This window comes from Aotus nancymaae, unplaced genomic scaffold (assembly GCF_030222135.1).
Source record: "Aotus nancymaae isolate 86718 unplaced genomic scaffold, 86718_ANA_hifiasm-v0.15.2.pri h1tg000039l, whole genome shotgun sequence".
NCBI lineage: Eukaryota > Metazoa > Chordata > Mammalia > Primates > Aotidae > Aotus > Aotus nancymaae.
In genome coordinates this window covers 13,162,738-13,182,307 of record NW_026988453.1, presented here as the reverse complement: position 1 = coordinate 13,182,307, position 19,570 = coordinate 13,162,738, and the positions used below count along the sequence as shown (strand labels likewise).

General features: G+C 37.0%; 1 protein-coding gene across 7 annotated transcripts in view; it reads right to left on the bottom strand.

The window, feature by feature from the left end:
* The window catches only part of SYT14 (synaptotagmin 14), a 197,188-nt gene that overhangs the window by 79,020 nt on the left and 98,598 nt on the right, over positions 1-19,570 (bottom strand). The gene's annotated exons all lie outside the window — the stretch shown is intronic.

Sequence of the window (19,570 nt, the reverse complement as noted above, 5' to 3'; positions counted from 1 at the left end):
AGTGCACCTGTCTTTCCCAGGAAATGGTAAACAACAGGCATTTATTTTAGTACCTATTTTGTGCCAAGCATTATGCAAGTTACTGAACTCCATAGGGCTTCAGAAGTAAACCTGATTTGTCAAGCTTTTATAACAGGGAAAACGAAAATCAATAAAGAACATTGAACAGGGAGAGGAGAAACCTGAGTTTGAACCCATGGTCTGCTACTGAAAAGCAAAGTGAGTATTTAAACTCTCTGGGCTTTCGTCTATAAACTGAAGAGAACAAGTCAAATCACTAAGATCTTTGTAATTTTAACTAAAATGAATCCATAACATTTAACAGCTCCATTTTGAAAGTGGAACAGAATAAGGGATTTTCTACAAGTGAAAACTGCTATTGCTGCAATGGATTATAAAAGGAACTAGAGACTCTCCTTTCTTGAAAGTCTAGTTACTCTAACAGAGTTTTACCTCTTCATATTTGAGATCCAGGCCTTCTTGCAAGACTGCATAAGGTCTCAAGATCCTTAAGTATATGGTGACAGCACGAAGACGGAGATGGAGAGTGGGACACGAGAAGTTGCATGTGAAGGTTAAAACATGAAAAGGGGCCGGGCGCGGTGGCTCAAGCCTGTAATCCCAGCACTTTGGGAGGCCGAGGCGGGTGGATCACGAGGTCAAGAGATCGAGACCATCTTGGTCAACATGGTGAAACCCCGTCTCTACTAATACAAAAAAAAAAAATTAGCTGGGCACGGTGGCGCGTGCCTGTAATCCCAGCTACTCAGGAGGCTGAGGCTGGAGAATTGCCTGAACCCAGGAGGCGGAGATTGCGGTGAGCCGAGATCGCGCCATTGCGCTCCAGCCTGGGTATCAAGAGCGAAACTCCGTCTCAAAAAAAAAAAAAAAAAAAAAAAAACATGAAAAGGATGAAAACGTTTTTTCCTCCTCAGAATAAAATGTTTATGCTAAGTGATGTTTAAGTGACCACTATATTTTGCACACATTTCACATTAAGATACTAGGATCTCGTCAGTAAACTCAACTTTAATGTAAATAATGTTTTGCTCAAATGTTTCTAAATTCCTAAAGCTGTTCATAACGTGATCCTTCCTGAGGATATTTCTAGAGACACGCCATCAAATGCAGAAACCATCAAAAAATTTTGCACACTATATCATGTTCCTAAAAGTCACATCATGACAAAGGCAAAAAAAAAAAGGGGGGCATAACAGGGGAAAAAGAAAAGCACAGAAAAGTGGGGTAAATATAATTCAAATAAAAGAATAATTATAATAAATACTGCAATAAATACACAGAAAGTAAATGTTTATGATATATACTTACAACTAAGAATAAAGACAGGTTGAATATTAAAGCATAAAAAAGATATACTTGACAAATACCAATTTTTAAAAGCTGTGTAAATATATTACAGCAAATAAAATAGTTTTTGAGCCCTTTCTGAAAAGACATAAATGTAAATGTATAAAGAAGGTTATTACCACAGAATGATATATAGGACAATTCACCAGAAAGATGATTTTGTAAACATTTAAGTTCCTTATAATATAACGTTAAAATAATTAAAGAAAAACAGAAGGAATTTCAAGGAAAAAACTGACAAAATCTATAATCATAGTTGAAGATATTACATATTTCTCCAACTGATTAAAAGGCAAAGCAGAAAGAATATTTAGGAAGGATATAGCAGATGAGTTGAACTCAATAAGCTCAACTGAAAGACATTCACAGAAACTTACAACTAAGAATTAGAGAGTGTGTACTCTTTCCATGGATACAATAGACATTGATCCCCCTGACAGACACACATGAATACAGCAGCCACATAAAGCAAGTCTTAACAAATTGCAAACGTTGGTATTGCATAGATTTTGATAGCTGATCACAACACATTTAACTTAGAACTCAGAAACAAGAGCTTAAATATTTGGAATTTAAAATCCAAACCCAGCAACTGAAAAAAATCATAATAGGAATTAGAAACATTATAAAAACAAACAAAAATAAAGACATTGCATGTTAAATGTGTTGTATATATTTAAAATTGGTATTTTCTAAGGAATGTATAGTCTTAAATCCATGTTAGAAATCAGAAAAGACTGAAAATCAATGAAGTAAGCATCCAGCTCAAGAAGTTAAAGTACAAATCTAAACAAACAAACAAACAAACAAAAACAGAAAAAATAAAGTAGAATAAAATTTTTTAAAAACCAATTCTATAGAGGATTAACAAAACTAAAACATTTCCTTGAAAGAATTGAAGAATTATTTTTTTAAAACTCTGAAAGAATTAAGTAAAGAAAAGAATGCTATTGACAACTTTACAATCATAATTCTGAAAATGTATACAATAAAAAATTTTTGGAAAAATATAATTTACCAAAACTGACTCATGAAGAAATAGAGAATCCAATGACACCTACAACATTTAAGTATTAAATCAGTAAAAATTTATCTACAAAAGAACTCATAAGATACAAGTGATTTCATAGGTTGATTCTACCAGAGAACAGATACTCTTAATCTTATATTATGGTCTAGAGAAATGAAAAAGAGGAAATAATCTAAAACTTGCTTTATAAATTTTGTAAAATCTTAATCCTAAAACTCAAAGATAGCAAGAGTAGAAAGTGTGGGTGTGTATAGTGTGTGAGTGTGTGTGTGTGTGTGTGTGTAGGACATATAAATGATATATATATATATATCACTATTTTTTGAAAAGCTCCTTTAGGAAACCCTAAAGGGAACACAAGAGGTAATCAAAATACAGCGTGACAAATGAGGTTTTATTTCAGGAATGCAAGGTTAGTTTAGCAAAGGGATATCTTTTAATGTAATTCACAACATGAACAGATTAAAAGATAAAATCCATGTGATTTCCAAAGATTAGAAAGAGAAAACAATAAAATTAAACATCAATTAATGATTATATATAGTTTTAGCAAACTAGGAACAAAAGGGAATTTCCTTAATTCAGTAAGTGATCTCTTCCAAGTAACCAGAGAAAACATCATAAAAGGCAAACATTAGAAGCATTCTCTTTAAAACAGGAAGAAGTTTTTTCTGGGTTTTCAAGATGGCCGATTAGGAGGAAGTCGGGATCGCAGCTCCGAAAGAAGGCGCAGAGGGTGAGTGGACGCCGCATTTCCAGACAGATTTTTACTGACCACAGACCAGGGGATTAACAGGAGGAGGAGCCGCACGGGTCACCAGCGCCGCTGGTTTGAGCGGAGCGGCGCGCCGCTCGGCCTGCGCCCTGAGGTGGGGGGCGGCGGATCCACGTACAGAGCGAGAGAGACTGAATCACCTCTGAGCCAGCAAGGGGAGCTGAAGCAGGGATTCGAGACAGGACACTCCCGGGCAAGGGCGCGCCACGAATCTCAGAGCCGCTGCTTTGACTGATGCAGCGGCTCACAGGGCAGCGGATTTTTACTGCCCACAGACCAGGAGATTCACAGGTGGCAAAGGTCCACGGGTTGCCAGCGCCGTTGGTTGGACTGGCGCGGCTGCTCTGCCTGCACCCGAGGCAGGGAGCAGCGGCCCCTTGTGCAGAGTGAGCGAGACCGGATCCCCTCTGGGCAAGCAAGGGGAGCTGAGGCAGGGACTCAACCCAAGAGTTTCCTGGGCAAAGAGGACGCCTCCGGAAACACGGCTGAACACGGGACGGTCCAGCTCTGTGGAGGAGGGGCGTCACCCACCGGGAAACACCCTGCAGTTCCCAGGACAATTTGCCCACAGCAGCTCAACGAAGCCTCTGCAGGCTGAGTGTGACTAGGCTGCCACCTTGTGGGCAGGGAAAACCATTGCAACAGCGGAAAATCATAACGCCCTAATTCCCTGGGACAGACCACCTAGGGGGAAGAAAAGGGGGTTTATGAGTTCAGCTACTACAGACTTAAAATTACCAAAATCAGAAAGACAGCAACTACAAAGTCAATAGGTGGATAAATCCACAAAGATGGGAAGAAACCAGCGCAAAAAGGATGAAAACACCCAAAACCAGAACACCTCTCCTCCTACAAGGGAGCACAACTCCTCACCAGCAAGGGAACAAGACTGGATGGAGAATGAGCGTGATGAAATGACAGAATCAGCTTTCAGAAAGTGGATAATAAGAAACTTCCGTGAGCTAAAAGAACATGTTCTAACCCAATGCAAAGAAACTAAGAACCTTGAAAAAAGACTTGACGAAAAGTTAACGAGAATGGACAACTTAGAGAGGAATATGAGCGAATTGATGGAGCTGAAAAACACAACACGAGAACTTTGCGAAGCATGCACAAGTTTCAACAGCCGAATTGACCAAGCAGAAGAAAGGATATCAGAGGTCGAAGATCAACTCAATGAAATAAAACGAGAAGGCAAGATTAGAGAAAACAGGGTAAAAAGGAATGAACAGAGTCAACAAGAAATATGGAACTATGTGAAAAGACCTAATCTATGTTTGATAGGTGTACCTGAATGTGACGAAGAGAATGCAACCAAGCTGGAAAATACTCTTCAGGATATTATCCAGGAAAACTTCCCCAACCTAGCAAGGCAGGCCAATATTCAAGTCCAGGAAATACAGAGAACACCACAAAGATATTCCTCTAGAAGAGCAACCCCAAGGCACATAATTGTCAGATTCGCCAGGGTTGAAATGAAGGAGAAAATACTAAGGGCAGCCAGAGAGAAAGGTCGGGTTACCCACAAAGGGAAGCCCATCAGACTTACAGCAGATCTCTCAGCAGAAACCCTACAGGTCAGAAGGGAGTGGGGGCCGATATTCAACATCCTTAAAGAAAAGAACTTTCAACCCAGAATTTCATATCCAGCCAAACTAAGCTTCATAAGTGAAGGAAAAATAAAATCCTTTGAGAACAAGCAAGCACTCAGAGATTTCATCACCACCAGACCAGCTTTACAAGAGCTCCTGAAGGAGGCACTACACATAGAAAAAAACAACCAGTACCAGCCACTCCAAAAATGCACGAAATGGTAAAGAGCATCAACACAATGAAGAATCTGCATCAACCAATGGGAAAAACAGCCAGCTAGCATCAAAATGACAGGATCAAATTCACACATAACAATATTAACCCTAAATGTAAACGGACTAAATGCCCCAATCAAAAGACACAGATTGGCAAATTGGATAAAAAGCCAAAACCCATCAGTGTGCTGTATCCAGGAAACCCACCTCACAAGCAAGGATACACAAAGGCTCAAAATAAAGGGATGGAGGAAGATTTACCAAGCAAATGGAGAACAAAAAAAAGCAGGAGTTGCAATTCTCATCTCTGATAAAATAGACTTTAAAGCAACAAAGATCAAAAGAGACAAAGAAGGACATTACATAATGGTAAAAGGATCAATGCAACAAGAAGAGCTAACGATCCTAAATATATATGCACCTAATACAGGAGCACCTAGATACATAAGGCAAGTTCTTAAAGACTTACAAAGAGACCTAGACTCCCACACAATAATAGTGGGAGACTTCAACACCCCATTGTCAATATTAGACAGATCAACAAGACAGAAAATTAACAAGGATATCCAGGACTTGAACTCAGACCTGGACCAAGCAAACCTAATAGACATTTGCAGAACTCTCTACCCCAAATCCACAGAATATACATTCTTCTCAGCACCACATCACACCTACTCTAAAATTGACCACATAATTGGAAGTAAATCACTCCTCAGCAAATGCAAAAGAACGGAAAACATAACAAACAGTCTCTCAGACCACAGTGCAATCAAGTTAGAACTCAGAATTCAGAAGCCAACCCAGAACTGCACAGCCTCATGGAAATTGAACAACTTTCTCCTGAATGTTGACTGGATAAACACTGAAATGAAGGCAGAAATAAAGATGTTCTTCGAAACCAACGAGAACGAAGACACCACATACCAGAATCTCTGGGACACATTTAAAGCAGTCTCTAGAGGAAAATATATAGCAATAGGTGCCCACATGAGAAGAAAGGAGAGATCTAAAATTGACACTCTATCGTCAAAATTGAAAGAGCTAGAGGAGCAAGATCAAAAAAATTCAAAACCTAGCAGAAGACAAGAAATAACTAAGATCAAAGCAGAATTGAAGGAGATAGAGACACGAAAAACCCTTCAAAAAATCAATAAATCCAGGAGCTGGTTTTTTGAAAAGATCAACAAAATAGACAGACCACTAGCCAGACTAATAAAAAAGAAAAGAGAGAATAACCAAATAGATGCAGTAAAAAATGATAAAGGGGATATCACCACAGATGCCAGAGAAATTCAAACCATCATCAGAGATTATTACAAACAACTCTATGCACATAAACTAGAAAACCTGGAAGAAATGGATAAATTCCTGGACAGTTGCCTCCTCCCAAGCCTAAACCAGGAAGAAGTCGAAATGCTGAATAGACCAATAACAAGGTCTGAAGTCGAGGCAGCAATTAAGAGCCTACCACCCAAAAAAAGCCCAGGTCCAGATGGGTTCACAGCCGAATTCTACCAGACATACAAAGAGGAACTGGTACCATTCCTACTGAAACTATTTCAAATAATCCAAAAAGAAGGAATCCTTCCCAAATCATTTTATGAGACCAACATCATCCTAATACCAAAACCCGGCAGAGACTCAACAAGAAAAGAAAATTACAGGCCAATATCCATGATGAACATAGATGCAAAAATCTTCAATAAAATACTGGCAAGCCGATTGCAACAGCACATCAAAAAGCTTATCCACCATGATCAAGTAGGATTCATCCCGGGGATGCAAGGCTGGTTCAATATACGCAAGTCTATAAATGTAATTCACCACATAAACAGAACCAAAGACAAAAACCACATGATTATCTCAATTGATGCAGAGAAGGCCTTCGACAAAATTCAACAGCCCTTTATGCTAAAAACTCTCAATAAACTAGGTATCGACGGAACGTACCTCAAAATAATAAAAGCTATTTATGACAAACCAACAGCCAATATCATACTGAATGGGCAAAAACTGGAAGCATTCCCTTTGAAATCGGGCACTAGACAAGGATGCCCTCTCTCACCACTCCTGTTCAATATAGTACTGGAAGTTCTAGCCAGAGCAATCAGACAAGAAAAAGAAATAAAGGGTATTCAATTAGGAAAGGAGGAAGTCAAATTGTCTCTATTTGCAGACGACATGATTGTATATCTAGAAGACCCTATCATCTCAGCCCAAAATCTCCTGAAACTGATAAGCAACTTCAGCAAAGTCTCAGGATACAAAATCAATGTGCAAAAATCACAAGCATTCCTATACACCAATAAGAGACTTAAGGGGAGCCAAATCAAGAACGAACTGCCATTCACAATTGCTACAAAGAGAATAAAATACCTAGGAATACAACTAACAAGGAACGTAAAGGACCTCTTCAAGGAGAACTACAAACCACTGCTCAACAAAATAAGAGAGGACACAAACAGATGGAGAAACATTCCATGTTCATGGTTAGGAAGAATTAATATCGTGAAAATGGCCATACTGCCCAAAGTAATATACAGATTCAACGCTATCCCCATCAAGCTACCAATGACCTTCTTCACAGAACTGGAAAAAAGCACCTTAAACTTCATCTGGAACCAAAAGAGAGCCCGCATAGCCAGGTCAATTCTAAGCAAAAAGAACAAAGCAGGAGGCATCACACTACCGGACTTCAAACTCTACTACAAGGCTACGGTAATCAAAACAGCATGGTACTGGTACCAAAACAGAGATATAGACCAATGGAACAGAACAGAGGCGTCAGAGGCGACACAACATATCTACAACCACCCGATCTTTGACAAACCTGATAAAAACAAGCAATGGGAAAAGGATTCCCTGTTCAATAAGTGGTGTTGGGAAAACTGGCTAACCATATGCAGAAAGCAGAAACTCGACCCCTTCCTGACACCTTACACTAAAATTGACTCCAGATGGATTAAAGACTTAAACATAAGGCCTAACACCATAAAAACACTAGAAGGAAACCTAGGCAAAACCATTCAGGACATAGGCGTAGGCAAGGACTTTATGACCAAAACACCAAAAGCATTGGCAACAAAAGACAAAATAGACAAATGGGACCTAATCAAACTCCACAGCTTCTGCACGGCAAAAGAAACAGTCAATAGAGTGAATCGGCAACCAACAGAATGGGAAAAAATTTTTGCAGCCTACCCGTCTGACAAAGGGCTGATATCCAGAATTTACAACGAGTTAAAAAAGATTTACAAGAAAAAAACAAACAAGCCCATTCAAAAATGGGCGAAGGATATGAACAGATACTTTACAAAAGAAGACATACAAGAGGCCAACAAACATATGAAAAAATGCTCATCATCACTGGCCATTAGAGAAATGCAAATCAAAACTACATTGAGATACCATCTCACGCCAGTTAGAATGGCGATCATTAAAAAATCTGGAGAAAATAGATGCTGGAGAGGATGTGGAGAAATAGGAACACTTTTACACTGTTGGTGGGAGTGTAAATTAGTTCAACCATTGTGGAAAACAGTGTGGCGATTCCTCAAGGACCTAGAAATAGAAATTCCATTTGACCCAGCAATCCCATTACTGGGCATATATCCAAAGGATTATAAATCGTTCTACTATAAGGACACATGCACACGAATGTTCATTGCAGCACAGTTTACAATAGCAAAGACCTGAAACCAACCCAAATGCCCATCGATGATAGACTGGACAGGAAAAATGTGGCACATATACACCATGGAATATTATGCAGCCATTAAAAACGAGGAGTTCGCGTCCTTTGTAGGGACATGGATGAACCTGGAAACCATCATTCTCAGCAAACTGACACAAGAACACAAAACCAAACACCACATGTTCTCACTCATAGGAGGGTGTTGAACAAGGAGAACACATGGACACAGGGAGGGGAGCACTGTACACGGGGGTCTGTTGTGGGGGAGTGGGGGGGACAGCGGGGGGGAGTTGGGGAGTGATAGCATGGGGAGAAATGCCAGATATGGGTGAGGGGGAGGGAGGCAGCAAATCACACTGCCATGAATGCACCTATGCAACAACTTTGCATGTTTTTCACATGTACCCCAAAACCTAGAATGCAATAAAAAAAAATAAATAAAAAAAAAAAAAAAACAAAAAACAGGAAGAAGAGGCACATTCACTGTCATTAAACATTGTATAAGAGTTCCTAGCCAAAGCTAGAGATGAATTATTACAATTTATTAGAAATAATGAACAAGATTGCTGAATAAGATACCTTTCCTAATAATTTGCCGGTAGAATCTCTTTCCTCTTCCAGAGAGACAACCATATCATTTTGAAGCAATGCCTATTTTATTTCTTCCTTTTCAATCTTTACAACTCACATTTCTATATTATCAGCTTTTCCTAGGAACTCCACAAAAATGTGGGATACCACCTATCAGACTGCCAAAAATGCAAAAATCTAGCAAATGTAAGGAATTATGAGGACATAAAAGATTAGCAAGAAAAGGCTGTTAATGGGAGGGTAAATTTTTAAAATATGTATAAGATGCATGCATAAATGCCAAATTCTATAATATGGTGTGATATATAAAGAGTTTCATGTCCTAAGAAAAGTTATTAGAATATAGTAATATGAAGTTCTAACACGTGATACAATATGAATAACCTATTAAAACATCTGAAAACTGAAAAATATTGTTGAAAGAAATTAAAGAAGACTTAAACAACTGGACAAACATCTCATGTTCATGAATTAGAAGACTTAATATTAAGATGGCAATATTCTCCAAACTAATCTATAGATTCAACACAATCTCCATAAGAATCTCAGAGGAATTCTTTGTAAAAATTGTCAAGTTGATGCTAAAATCCATATGGAACTGCAAGGATATCCAGAATAGCTATAACAATAAAGAAAAAGAAGACTGCAGTAGGAAGACTCACACTTTATGACTTGAAGCTTAGTGAAAGCAACTGTAATCAAGAGAGTGTGGTATTGGCAAGAGGACAGACATGTCGATAACCGACATACACTTGACTAGTACGGTCAACTGACAAGGGTGCCAAGACCATTCAATGGGGAAAGAACAGTCTTCAACAAATGGTGCTGAGGTGAGTGGTTATTTACATGCAAAAGAATGAAGACCCTTATTTTATACTACATATAGAAATTAACTCAAAATTAAATACCTAAATATGAGAGCTTAAACTATAAAACTCTTAAAAGAAAATGGAAAATTCTTTATGACACCAGATTGGGGAATTATTTCTTGGATATGACAAAACACAGGCAACAAAAGGAACAGGAGATAAATTGAAATTCATCAAACACCTTTCATTTGGCACTGTATTAGCCCATTTTATGCTGCTAATAAAGACATACCTGAGACTAGGTAATTTACAAAGGAAAGAGATTTAACTAAGTCACAGTTCAGCATGGCTGGGGAGGCCTCAGGAAACTCACAATCATGGCAGAAGGGGGAAGCAGACATGTCCTTCTTCACATGGCAGCAGCAAGGAGAAGTGCCGAGCAAAAGGGAGAAAAGCTTCTTATAAAACCATCAGCTCTCATGCGAACTCACTATCACAAGAACAGCATGAGGGTAACCGCCCCCATGATTAAATTACCTCCCACTAAGTTCCTCTCATGACACATGGGGATAACAGAAACAATTCAAGATGAGATTTGGGTGGGGACACAGCCAAACCATATCGAGCACTTTTGTGCATCAAAGTACAGTACCAAGACAGTAAAAAGACAGCCCACAGAATAGAAGAAAATATCAAACAACTCAAAACAACCCAATTCAAACATAGGCAAAGGACTTGAATATACACTTCTCAGAATAAGAGAAACAAATGGCTAGTAAGCACATGAAAAGACGCCTAACACCATTAGTCATTAAGGAAATGAAAATCAAAACCACAGTGAGATACTAGTTTATACTCACTAGAATGGCTACCATTGAAAACAAAACTAAGAAAAAAATAAATGCTGGCGAGTATGTGGAGGAATTGGAACCCTCATGCATTGCTGGTAGAATGTAAAAGGGTTTAGCCACTGTAGAAAACAGTTTGGCACTTCTGAAGAAAGTTAAACACAGAATTAGTATGTGACCCAGTGGTTCTATTCCTAGTATACACCCAAAATAACTAGAAGCAGCAACTCAATCAGACACTTGCACACCATTGTTTATAGCAGTATTATTCACAATAGCCAAAAGGTAGAAGCAACTCAAGAATCCACCAGAGGATGAGTGGATAGGCAAAATGTGGTAAATACAATCAGCAGAAGATTATTCAGCCACCAAAAGAAATGAAGTTCTGGTACCTAGTACAATTTGAATGAACCTTGAAGACTTTATGCTAAGTGAAATAAACCAAACACAGAAGGACAAATACTGTATGATTCCATTTACATGAGTTATTTATAACATGGTGGGAGGGGGAAGCAAACAGAACATAAAATGGTTACTAAGGACTAAGGGGAAGAGGGAATGAGGTGTTATTTTTTAGTTTAGCTTAAGGAACCTACAGTCCTCCGCTCTACCAACTCAGCTATCGAAGGACACATGGAGTTATTTTTTAACAGACAGAGTTTCTATTTGGGATGATGAAAAAGTTCTGGAAATAGTTAATGATGATGGTTGCACAACATTGTGAATGTACTTAGTGTCAAAGACCTGCACACTTAAAAACGGCTAAGACGGTAAATTTTATTTTTACATATTTTACCACAGTTAAAAGAAACATGTAACAGATTTTAAAAGAATGAAATTCTGATACATGCCATAACATGAATGAACTTTGAAAACTTTATGCTAGGTGAAATAAGCCAGACATAAAAAGGCATACATTATATGATTTAAGTTATATGAGGTCCCACTTATATAGGATAAATTGTATGCTATGTATATAATTTTACCACAATAAAAAATTAAATAGAAAAATTCACTAGTGTGAGAGAATTAAAAATCAGCTTTCAAGTGATTTGGATAAATGGATCATGAAAATATGAAAGCACTGTCAACTAGACTTTTAAAGAGATTTATAAGGAACAGAACTAGGGTGTTAGAGTAATTTAAAAGATTAGAAAGCTGTTATATCTCGTTGATTTTTTAAAAAATACTAAAAAAAAAAAATTAACATCAGAGGGAGGATACTCTTCATATAGGGAGACCCAGGAGTGTTTAAGAATAGAAGGTGAATTATGGAGAAAAAAGAAGTCCGTCACACAATAAAAAAGAATAAGTGATTGCTGACAAACAATTCCAACTGTAGACAAATGAAGAAAGCAGTTAAGGCATAAGACAAGTATCCGACCTCTAGAATACAACAAGGAAATAATGAATAAAAACAAAAGAATATTTTGAAATGGAAAGGAGGGGCACCCAAAAACTTGACAATGGTAATTAAAATCTGCATTAAAAGTAATCAAGAAACACTCAACGTAAATTCAATGTGATCTCATCCAAAATAGGACCAGAATTATTCTGAAGTTCAGCTGAAAAAATTATTGTATAAAAATAACCATAAAAGGTTTAACAGGGAATATGATGTTACAGCATTAGACACTGTAATACAGAAATTAATTGGAACCCAATAAAGTTCAGAAAAAGATACAAGTCCAAAAAGGAATATAGGATAAAAGCAGAATAACATAGTGATAAACAGTAGCAATTTGGAAAATAATAATGCTAGATCTCCATTTCAGTTCTTTCAACAAAAATCAAAGCTAGATCAAAGATTTCTAGGTAAAGATGAAGCCATAAAAATACTAGAAGAAAACAGGATCAAAATTTTCCAAATCTCAAAACAGGAAAGGTCTTTCTGAACATGACATATAATTCAGAAGCCATAAACGAAAAAAAAAAAATCTAAGACAACATAAAAATTTTGGGTCAGCAAAATCACCATCAATGATACAAAAAGAAAAAAACAAGAAGAAATATTACATGCAACAAAGGCTAATATTCTTAATATCCATGAGTTACTATGAATCAAGAAGAAAAACATCAACGCAAAAGAAAAATGGTTCAAATTTACCAACAGGCACAAATAAATATATAAATACATACATACATCATATATAATACAAACACATAAACTATATAAACTAAAACATTTCATATTAAACTTTAGAACTAGCAATTATTTTCACAAAGAAAAATTATGTTAGGAAAATATGTATAGTTGGAAATGTAAATTAAAATATAAGTGTCAAAGATACAGACTGTAGTTAGAATTAACTGTTTTCTACCAATTTGAGATAGGAGTGAAAGGGTTCAGAATTTCTTGAGAACAGAATGTCAAATTTCATTTGTAACTACAACATTTAGTTGTACCCACTGCAATTCTAGAATTCAAAATGGACGTGTTGATGGCAAAGTGGTATAACTAGCATCAAATCTTCCTGCCTATTTATTGAAAAATATGTTAGAAACAGCATGGCTGAGCAATCAACTAATAATCTGTGAAAGGTAATCCTTATTCATTTGCACATTATTGCGCTTGTTTTTGAAAAGTTCAACAAATCAGAAAAAAAATCATTGACCTAGTACACTTATCAGACAGTATCTTTTATATTTGTAGAATACAAAACAAGTTATTATATTTGCAGTCAACCATTTACAGAGATCATCCCTGTACAGTTTTACACTGTAAGAATCAAATTTCCAAATAAGCACTTGGTTATTAGTTCTATTTTTAACCTGCCACTCATATACTGTCATGCACTTAAAATTCAGAACATGTTTACATTCTCCATCCAGCAGGCTAATGCAACTGCACACCAGACAGTCATGCATAATTCAAATCAATATCCTCAGGCTTGGAACTCTAAGTCAAAGCTGCCTTTAAAAAAGCTAGGGTGTGACTTTAACATGAATAAAGTAGATCTAATTTTTCTTTTTATGTGACAAATTGATACTTTCTGCAATGGAATGCCAAAAATGCAAAGCCACTGTATAATAGATCTTTATACTATTGAGAAAACAGATAATTGAAAAAATAAGGCAACTATAGTAGTCTTAGAAAATTAACTTTAAATACTGAAAGAGACAAAGCTGAGTAAGATTCGAATAGCAAAGATCACAATATAACAATAGATAATATGAACTTTAGCTAACGAATAACATGTACATAAAATTACAAAATCAAACCTCCAAGTTATATTGTTAATTGGGAATTATTTTAATACTTAAATTCAGATTACTATTTTTGTATCAGCAAAGTTAGTTTCATTTAAATTCCTCAAATATAAACCCCACTACTAAATTTCTATAACTAGTAATATGTCTAAAAGTGACCCGCATGTGGAAAAGCTCAAGTCTATCAAACTTAAATTGAGGTTTCTTAGTTAAGCATGTCAAGATATGGCATTGAATACCCATTATACCAGACTCTAGTTTCTGTCACCTTTACTGTGGATATTTGCTTTTAAAAGAATACAGAAAAAAAAGATAACTGAGTCTTAATCTATAAACATCTATTTTTGAGGCTACTAAAAACATAAATATTTACCAATAACTTGAAATGTAACACATAATTGATTAGCCTCTGGATTAAGATTCTCATAAGCAAGAATAAATGCATATATTTTGATAATTTTTCTTCTCAGAAGCTTCAAATTTGACTCATCATTTAAAGAAACCCTCCAGATACGAATATCATTGCTTGTGCAACCCAACTCAATTATGAAAATTTCATATTAGTCCTATTCAATATTACAGACATACCAAACATAATATCCTCCACAATGACAGTCAGTCCATTAATGTCAAGGTGTAGTAATATGAAGGATGAAATTAATGGGATAGAGAAAAAGGATTCAATGGTATCTGAGATAATGAAAAAAAGATTAAATGGTAGGCCTTTGGGAAATACAGTAAAGGCAGGGAGGTCCTTTCAGTGAAGACAGAGAATTTAGTTCAGGTACATAAAACATATCTTTTCAGTTTTCCTGTAGAGATAAAAAACTTAAATAAATTTTCAGATGACAGAGTGGATAAATCAAAGATGCCTTAATTGATTAAGACCTGAATTTAATTAGGAGTTTATAGATAATATTGTTGACCAAATCTATTCACTAAGTATTCCGTAAGAAAACAGCAGAAAAACATGGTTTATAGCAATTAAACTACCAATTAAAGCTGGAGAAAATGATGCACGGAAATTCAAAATCATAATAGCAACAGCAAATGAAAAACTGCCCTAAAAAAGGAAGTCTGATCTCAGTCAGCAGTAATAGCAGCATGGCCCATGGAGTGAATACGTATCTTTTCCTTTCTATAGAGGGCTGTTTCCCTTTAAATGTCTGTAGTTTTGGCCCACAAGTACAACCAATGAATATTTTAAACCTCTATAAACGTAAAAAAGTTACTGGCTCAGAGTTTTCTTCCTTTATTTACAAACCTACTTTGGAATATTTGTAATAGCGCACCAAAGTTCAAAGCACATGACATAGAGACAAATGGTAAGTTTTAGAAAAGTAGCTACACAAAACAACTAAAAGATTACAGAATATAAACTGCATACATAGTTTATTTTTTGAAAGTAACTTTACACATTATACTGGAAATTATAAAGGCAATAAAATGCAATTTTAGTACCTCTACTTAGGAACATAGGAACCCAGAATGTGAGAAGTGGAATGAACCCTAGATCATATTGTCTAACCCTAACATACGTGCAAAAGGCAATGAGAGTCTGTGACATGCCTAAAATGACAGTTTATAGAAAGAGTAAGATTAGAAACCATGTTTGCCATTTATAAGTCTCCTGAGTACAGACCTATACAGCCATACCCATTGGCTCTAACTACTTCTAAGTATGCTTAAGAAAAAACAAATGACGATGCACACAATTTCAACGGCGAAACAGATGTAGAAAGGACCAACGATAGACTAGAGCTGACATGCAGATACCTCTCAGACAACGGAATTAGATGGCATCCATATCCTTCAACTTCCCACCTCCCAGTTCCCACCCCCACTTCCTCACTGCACACCCACTGTAGATACACTTGTATCCACTGATTTATACGGGAGGGCGAGAGGTCTTCAGAGAAAATCTTAAATTAAGACGATATACAAACATGTCTTGCAAATTAGAGGGTAAACTGAATGTGACAATCCAAATTTCTGAAAAGTACAATGAGGCTCTTGATATTCACGATCAGAGAAGGAGATATCTTTCACAGAAAGCTATAAAAACCTCAGAGCCTGAGGTCAGAGAAGAGGATGGACTGCTAGTGCAATGTGGTGGCTGGTAAATTATTTTATCCTGCCAATTCTGGTAATGCATTCACACCCTGGAAAGAAAACGTGCAGTACATGAACTGAAAGAACAGTCTCTTTACATCCCAGGGCCCACAACTCTGACAGTAATTATTTTAGTTCCCACTATTTTGGAATTAATGTCGTCCTATTCACGTCTAATTTTTCTTATTCAGGTTGAGTATCTTATCAACTCTTAGCCACCAAATTCATTCCGAAATTAGTATGGGAGTTTAGCATGGGAAATTCCCATACTTATTCCCATATTAAATTCCCAAATTATGATACACTATATACGTTTATGTGTACTATATATATTATAAATATACTAAAGCTGAGTCCAATTGATTTAAATTAAGCAGTTTATTGAATAGCCTTAACTCAGCAGAGTATAACATGAAGCAGACTAATTTTTATTCTAATCCTTACGTTTTAATTGTATGATAGTGAATTTCCCTCATCCTGCCCTTAATTTGATCTTAAGGCAGAGTTCATTCATTACCAGTCACTTTCTGTTAACAAAGAATCTCAAGCTAGTAGAATTTAAAACTCCATTCCCAGGTCTAACTTAATTTCCTCTCTATACCTAAGTTTCTAACTTGTAAAACAGAGTTAATAATAGTTCATAGTTCACAGTGCTGTCAAAACATTAAATAAGGTAATATAAGTAAAAGGCTTAAACAGTGCCTGTTACACAGCAAGCACTATATATGTATTTGCTTTTATTACTCCCTCCCTCTGATGCCAGCTAAGCTTCTGTTCACGGAACTTTGAGTGGGTGACAAAGTGAGGTCTGCACTTTTAATCCTCCTTACTCCAGCACCTTGAGTGACTTTGTTCTGGAACATCTTTCCCTCTCTTCTACCTCTAATTACTCTGGTGTGTGCAGGTAAGAAACAGGAATAGCAGAAATTGCTGAGATTGCCTTACTGGCTGCATGCAAGTAGTAGGAAGGTACCCTAACCCTCACTCTAGCTCTGGTTGGCTGTGGTAGCTTTTGCTGATATGGTGGTTTCTTCATAACCTATGCACATAATTCATTTGGTTGATATTCAGCTTCATCTCAGCCTCTCCAGTCATGGAGGAACTTCAGAGTATGGCAGCCAAGTCTTCCTTCCCCTGTGGTCAGCAGTCCATGCTCCTAATCCTCTAATTAGGTAGCACATTCCTGGTTTGCTGGTTGCTGATTAGCCCCAAAACTCTTAACTCCTCCTCTACTTTCTATGCTCCTTCAAAGGAAGCCTCAAAAATATCTCCATGTTCTCCAAAAATGTCCAGTGCCCACTGAGAAAGGGGATGAGGTAGAAGAGCTGTAACCACAGTACCTCCCAACGTTCAAACTTCAACTCTCTTTCTCCCCTACCCCAACTCCTGTTTATTTGATATGGGGTGGGAGTGGGAGCACGGCAGCTAGATTGGTATTCGGGAGTAATAAAACCAGTTTGGACTACCTCATAATAAAAATACATGGAGAAGTCTCTGATCCAGAATGTCGATGGCTGTTAGCTCAACGTAACAGATGAGAGAGTGAGGAGATGGAGTACTATTACCTCCTCATTCCAGCTTTCAGTCCCTAGTCACCAATTTCAGAACAATCAAAGCCTCAAGAAAAGTCCCATTAAACATCCTGATACAAATACAATTAATACAGGGACAATCTTTCTTACATGTCACTAAAATCTGCGGTAGGTATAGACCTAAATCCACAACCTAATTAAACACCTAAGAAAGATCACACAGGGAGAGAAAGTTTATGTATTCTACATATTCTGAGGGATGGTCCTGTTTACCCTCAAATAGTCACAAGAAATCTGCATATGGAAGGAGTATTCTGTTGTCAGGCTATGGGGAAGTAGGAGCACAGCTAACTGTCAAACATGAAGGATTTATCATTCCATTTTATGGGCAAATCAAGACGAATGCAAAATGAAAGAGATCATAAAGAATCAAACTCAAGAGGTCCAAATATATAAATCAATAACAAAATCAAAGGCTCATGGTAATAAGGGCAAGAGGTTTTAACTAGAAAAATCAAGTTCATAACTTTGTTTCAATTAAATTTAAAAATTATTGATGTATTAAGTTTGTACCCAGCAAGCACTATGTGAGATACTGGGAACTCACACCAAAGTGAAGTGAAACAAGTTATTGTACATAACAAAAAAACACCCAAAGCAACTGACATCTATAGAAATTCTGAAACTAGAAAGATTAATCTGTGAGAGTGCAGGCAAGAAAACTTCATGGCAGTTGTTGGCCTTAACTTTGGCCTTGAAATGTAGTGCTAAACAGGCTGAAAGAGGGTACAATGTTTCAAACTGGGGTACAATATCAACAAAGGTACAAAGTCAGGCACTATGCATGATGATCAAATTACCTCTGCAGGAAACTGGCCAACTAGACAGGGTTTTAAACAAATGGGAGAACAAGGAAAGGTTAATTTAGATATTTATACTACCTCATGTTTGGGTTTGTCTCCAATCTTGTGATTTCAATTATCAATATCAACTGGGGTCGGGCATGGTGGATCATGCCTGTAATCCCTACACTTTGGGAGGCTGAGGAGGGCAGACCACTTGAGGTCAGGAGTTCCAGATCAGCCTGGACAACACGGCAAAACGCCGTCTCTACTAAAAGTACAAAAATTAGCTGGGTGTGGTGGTAAGTGCCTGTAATCCCAGCTACTTGGGAAGCTGAGGCAGGAGAACTGCTTGAGCCTGGGAGGCGGAGGTTGCAGTGTGCCAAGATCCCAGCTACCGTACTCCAGCCTGGGTGACAGAGTGAGGCTCAGTCTCAGAATAATAATAATAATAATATCATCAACTGGAGGCTTTCAAAAAAACTTTTTAGTTATAGAACCTTCTGTTCAAATAAAATCTAATCTATTTAAACCAATAAAAGAAGAAATAAAGAGCTCGAGCTCTGTCTCCTCATTCTCATTCCCTGATCTTCATTTTATCTCACTCCTAGAACAAACCCCTACCAAGGATCCACAGAACCCCTTGATGAAAAACAGGCTGCAAACTGTTGTGGAATTTTTTTTGGTGGGGGGTGAGGTCTCAATTACCTTTTAGTTGGTTCAATTCTCATCTAGTTGCATGCCCTATAGGTTCCTTCATCCAGTTTCACGGACAGCTCTTGAGAGACAACAGCTCCATAAGGATTAGTGTTGGAAATAATTTAGGTGAGTGCAGCTTTTATAATACAATGTCACTGAATACACTTTAAAGAACATAAAATTATATAAAGTAAGTTTCATATTAGTGCTAATTTATATCAATTTTTAAAGTAAATTTAAAATAAACTTTGC